The sequence below is a fragment of the Talpa europaea genome (genome assembly GCF_964194135.1).
Source record: "Talpa europaea genome assembly, chromosome: 14".
Taxonomy (NCBI): domain Eukaryota; kingdom Metazoa; phylum Chordata; class Mammalia; order Eulipotyphla; family Talpidae; genus Talpa; species Talpa europaea.
In genome coordinates this window covers 12,120,250-12,126,445 of record NC_140082.1, presented here as the reverse complement: position 1 = coordinate 12,126,445, position 6,196 = coordinate 12,120,250, and positions in this window count along the sequence as shown.

The following is a 6,196-nucleotide window of genomic DNA, read 5'->3' as shown; positions in this document are numbered from 1 at the left end:
GGTTTTGTGGGTGTGGTGCACCCTAACCACCCCCGCCGGGGGAAGTCACTGTCACCGCGAGACCTGGGTGTAGCTGCTTGTAGAGGCGCCCTTCGCTGGACCCCCACTGCCTGTGCAGGTGCCTCTCTTTTTCCCTTTCTCCCTTTCCTAGCAAGCCTATCCTTTTAAGAGGAAAAAAAGTAAACAATGAAGTTTAAAAGATGTTTGTGGAGCCCAGGCAAGAGTCCTCAAACAGTTTTTTCAAGTTCGAAAGTGGAATTCAAATGTGAAGCCTTTTTAAAAAGTAAAACACACACTGTCGAGTCTTTTCGCTACTGCCCAGCAAATGACGGGCGTCCTGAACACACCCCGCATCTGCGGTGCGAACGCCCGTCGCCCACAGCGGCCACAGCCCCGGGAGGGCAAAAGGAACAAGCCACGGGAGAGACAAAGGACCGAAGCGGCGATTCACGGCAGAGCAGCGAACACACGTGAGAAGATGTCAAGTTCTCCAGCAACCTGGAGATGCACCTGAAAATCACAGTCAGGTGATGAAAAGGTGCAAAGTCTGACGGGACCCAGGGGCGACACTCGTGCCCCCTAACGGGGCTGGGGGACAACCCAGCCGCTGTGGAGGGTCCGCTGGGCAGTACCCGGTGAAGCTGAAGGGACAGCCCGGGTCCGAGGAAGCCCACTTCTTAAACGCTCAGGAATTCTCACATATGAACAAGCAGGCACATTCTAGAACATTCCCCACGTCATGGTTTCTAACAGTGAAAAGCTGGAAACGCCCCAACTGTGGACTAGTTCTACAAGAGTCTCCAGGCAGCCAACAACGTTAATCCTTTGCACTCCGAACCATTCTGGACATCGGCTACCAGGTACTCGACGCTACTTTGAGGCGGAAACGTGCATTTACAGACCCTCGTATTATTTAGTATAATTTTGGAACCAAGTAACGTATTATAATGATATTGGACTTATATGAATTGGGTGACATCGAGGAATGTATATTTGCAAAAAAAAACCAATATTCTATTGTTTATAATTTTGTACAGTATGATAAGTTTTGTAACACTCCCCAGTATGCACTGCAGGCTGGTTAGTGCATGTCTGACAGGTCTGTGTAGGGTCTGTCCCGAGCTCATCTTCACTACTACTTGGGTCATGAGACTCATCTGTGGTTGGACGCTTTGCCATTGGCCTAATAAAAAATATGATGCATGGGTTGAAAATTTCTAATTGTTATTACTAACTGACAAGATGATATTTACCAAAATAGCTTTCACCAAACAATTTATTCACTAAGAATCACTTTTCCGATTTTCTCCTCGTTAGATCTGTGCGCACTGCTCGAAGCTTCAAACCAAAATGAGCTCAGCTTTGAAAATCTTTTCCTCCAGATGTAGACTTGTTTATTTGTAATTGTATATCTCACTACACAGTGCGCGCTATGTTCGAAAACCAACCTTTCTTCTACAAACTCCCCTTATCGCTCCTTTCAAGTGGCATCTCGCGAAGTGCTGGGACCGTCGTGAGCAGGCAGCTCACATTCTCATCCGACACAAAACCCGCTGACATTTCTTGTATATATCTTAGTAATTTCACGATATTTTGATTTAATTTCTTGTGCCATTTCAAGATAAAATAAAACTTCGGGGAAACATGTATGTCTCAAAAAGTTGCGTTGAAATAACTCAATTCCCCGTAATCACTAATAAATTGCCATGTCCCCTGAGAGGGACATCCGAGTGATATGCTAGAATTCCGATGTCCCCTGAGAGGGGACAGCGGGGTGCAAAGTTTTAATAAACCTGCTATGTGCGCCAACCTGGGGGGAAGCCTCTAAAACGATGTTTGGTGTTTACAAAAAGTGACTTAAGACCCTCCCCTGGTGGCGCAGCGGTTGAGCACTGGGCTGTGAAGCTGCCGCAGCCTCTGCAGCACCGGTTCAATCCCCAGCCGCCCGCGAGGGTCCCACCAAAAAAAAAATAAAAGGTGACTTAAGACCATGAAACAAATAGCAACAATTTCAAAGAAACTAAATAATTTAGAAAATGTTCTGAGACTGTTAGGGGGAAAGGATGTCCTGAGCAAACTCCACACAGGCTTTGTGGACTCCACCCCCACGACACTGGGAACTACACATCCCATGATCCCCAAAGGGAAGGTCACCAGGACCTGAGGGCAGAGTTAAGCAACGAGGCTCTGGGTTTGAGTACTGAACTGGCCATGGGGCCGGGTCGCCCTCTTGGCCACGAGGCGGGCTAGGTTTTTGCCAGCTCGGAGGGTCACTGGGATTCCAGGTCAGCGGAACGGGTAGGACGCATTTCCGAACTTATCTCCCTCTTTTTCTCCCTGAGTTATTCATTTCCCCATCTCCCCTTCCCTTGTAAATAAGCCTTTTATCAACCTTTTGCGTGTGTCTGCAGTCTAGCGTTAGTAAGTCCCCTTGAAGCGCGCGGGTGAGGACCCACAGTCAGGCAACCCGTTCTCTATGGGGGGTGCCCTGTAACAAGACCACAGTGCAATTAAGGAAAAAAATCACTAACAGTGAATATGGGGTTTTCTTTTGAAAACTGATGAAAATACCTAGAACTAGGGCCTCCCTGGTGGCACAGGCGGTTAAGCACAGTGCTGTGAGGCTGTCTGCAGCCTCTGCAGCGCGGGTTTGATCCTGGCCCGCCGGCGAGAATCCCACATGGCGCGGCTCCCCTCAGCAGTGTATTTCATCCGTCTGCCTGTTCTGTTCCCCGCTGTCTCTGGTGAATCCTCTCACCCTCCCGCACATCTGGCCTGTACCCCGGTTCTTGTATGCATGAATAAATAAATCTTTAAAAAAAAAAAAAAGCTAGAACTAGATAGTGGAGATGGTTGTCCCACATTATCAATGTATTAAATGCCACCAAAGTGTTCATTTTTTCATAAAAAAGGTTAAAGGGGGAAAATTTTGTTATGAGTATTTTGCCAAATTCCTTAAAAATCGGTAACAAAAGTACCAAGGAAAACCCCATGTTAATGAAATAATGCTCTTCTAAGTAACTGGTAAATCTCAGGAGAAAGGACAACAGAACTCAGAAAACTGATAATGAGAAAACAATCTGTTGAAATTAAGCTAAACCCTGCCTAGAGAAACACATAACTTTACATTCGCTTTTTAGAAAAATGACTGAAAAAAGACTGAAAAATCAACGAATCCCAGGAAATTAGACAAAGAACAGCCAATTTTAAAAAGTAGAAAACAATTTTATTATCTAATAAAATTACTTTTAAAAAACACAAAACTGTCAATAGAGCTAAAGCTGGTCCTGAGGGAGACTGAACTGCTGATCGACCTCAGAGTAAGAAAAACACAGAACAGGGCCTCCCCTGGTGGCGCAGCCGTTGAGAGCAGGGCTGCAAAGCTGCCCACAGCCTCTGCAGCGCCAGTTCGGTCCCCGGGCCGCCAGGCGAGGGTCCCACATGGCGCACAGACCTCTCCTGCCGCCCACTGCTCCCCTCAGCGGTGTATTTCCTCGGCCTGCCTGTTCTGTTCCCCGCTCTGAATTCTCTCACCCTCCCGCGCTTCTGACTGTCCCCAGTGCTGTACACATAAATAAATCTTAAAAAGAAAAAAAAAATACAGAACAGGAATGATGGAGGTCAGCAATGAAACAGGGACCTCACACCATCGCTGCCAAAAACAGGCGAAGCGGCCATCCTGCCAGCCACCGAGGGAAGCCTGCAGGGCCACCCGGCCCCACACTTCAAGCGACATGTCCTTGATGCACAGACCTCTCCTGCCGCTCGCTGCTCCCCTCAGCAGTGTATTTCATCAGTCTGCCTGTTCTGTTCCCCACTCTGGCTCTGGTGAATTCTCTCACCCTCCCGCGCTTCTGACTGTACCCAGTGCTTGTATAAATAAATAAATAAATCTTAAAAAAATAAAATAAAAAAGAAGTACCATGTCCTGGAAAACCACTTCGACCTGAGCAACTGCCCCAGTGATGATGAGTCTCGCTAGAAATGTAAGGCAGGACCCCAGGCCCCGGCCCAAGTTGCCCTGAGACCACCAGCTGGCCAAAAGGCCCGTAGGCAGAGAGGTCACTGCCTCCTGGCCTTCCCCCGCTCTGGTGACACTCCTGTTGCAAGTTAAGCCACTTAAGCCACGGTCCTTAGGCCCTTAGGTAATACACCCTGGGGTATTCAGACACAAAGGATGTGAAATCTGCAAACCACTAGCACAGAGTTCAGCTTCAAATGCACCCAAGGGTCCAATTCAGCGAATAGTTGCCGGTCAGAGGAGGGTCCGCTAACAGGCCTGCTCCAGGTCAAAGCCCAGGGTTTGTGCCCCGTGGGCCCGCAGGGTGGACTCCCAGTGAGGCCAACACTGGAGCAGACGGGCCTTGGATCGGGGCCCAGGCCCTTCATCCATGCAGTGCAGGACTGCATGGCCTGGGGCTGCGAGGCTCTCGCCTGGTGCAGAACCAGGGAAGACAGCCAGCATCTTGGCCTGGGCTGACTCCACCGCCTGCCCTTTGCCCTGGTGCAGGCAGAGCAGCTCTAGTTGACAGGCATTGGCCCTTGAGGCCTGGACGCTTTCCAGCAGGAAGAGCAGGTGGGCCTGCAGCCCTCTGGGCCTGGCTCAAGGCTGTCCCGGCCTGGGAGCGGGCCACTTGGGCTCTCTTCCCTCAGAATTTGAAGCCCCTCACCCTCCACAAGACCCCCCAAAAGCCAAAAAAACCCACTTCAACTCCCTCCCCCACCACCACCTGTGCTCACCCTGGCCAGGAGCCCGACTACCTCGCTAGAGAGGGCCTGTGGCCGCTCAACACCCCCTTCCCACTTTTTGGGTCAGGGGTCAGCAACTCGGTGGAGCAGGAGGACCTTGATCTGCCTCCCAGGTGGGGGGAGGCAGCAGAACTCAAAACAAACTTGGCCGTGCAGGGGTCAAAGCCTTGACTCCTACCCCGCTCCCCCTCCCTCAGCTTGCGCCTGAGCCCAGGCTAGGCCTTGGCAATTCCAGGAGTCACAGAAGGCGAGAGGTAGGAGGCAAGACCTTCCAGGGCTTACCTGGAGCAGGAGAAAAGCAGAGGTCTCCGTCAGACCCCAAACGCTAGGTGCACAGGAAGCAGCTTCCTCGCAGGTACCAGGTGCATGGGATTAGCCTCACTACGCGCAGGCGCCCGAGGGACACACCTCTGCCCTCCCCCCACACCAGGTGCGGCTCCAACAGAAGCGCCATGAGCAGCAGCACGTGTGCCCCAACCACCAAATTGGGCCCTCGTGTGGGAGCCTTGGCTCTGGCCACGAGCTGCCCTGGGCCTCAGCCTACACACCCCACCCCACCCCCACAAGCCAGAGCAGGCCAATCCCCCCCGCTGCTTCCTTGGTGGGGCAGAGAGGCGACGCCACACGGGCCATGGCCCACGTCGCCCGACGCCCACTTGGAGTGGCTCCAAATGGGTCACGTCTCCCTCCCTTCCCTTCGGAAAACTCAAAACTAAGTAAGACAGGCCAGCTGCTCTGCCCTTCCTGCTCTGCGGAGGCTGTACCCACCACCCCTGCAGTGCCTTTGCCAGGCTTCTCTTCCTGCTGCTTCGCTCCTGGTTCCAAGGGGTCAAAGGCCTGGGCTGGGACCTTGACCCAAAGCTACTCTGGGACCCTCTCTCTGGCAGACCCCCTGTTGGCCCAGTCAGCATTCAAAAAGCAAGCAAAATGGGCATCTAGAACCACTTACCTCTGCTCCCACCTTTCCCTTCCCCCAGCCCATCCACCTCCTCCCTCCTGCTTGTAGGCCCAACCTGCCAGCCCTGCCTGCTCACTGCCTCCGGCTCTGGATCGGCTTCCCTCCCCCACAGCAGCACCCGGCAGGCAGAGAGTAGGCCGCTCAGGACACAGGTATTCTTTATTACAGGCAGTTCCGCCCCATCGGACCACCTGCTAAAATTGTACTGGACAAAGATAAGGTTCAGGAAGCTCCCAGAAAGACAAAGGCCCACAGCCTTCCCAATACTAGGGTCCCCTGGGGCTGAAAACTGCCACTACTTTAGGGCCTGGCCCTTCTGGCCCCACCCATTCCTTTGACCCCTGACCTCAGGGCCCAAAAGAACAGAACTGGGGAGCCCCCACCTGACCACTTAGCCCGGCCCGGCCTCCAAGCTGATGAAGGAAATAAGGCACAGTCGTGGAAAGGGAGCCACATCAAGGACTGAGCAGAAGACCGTGTCCCTGGCAC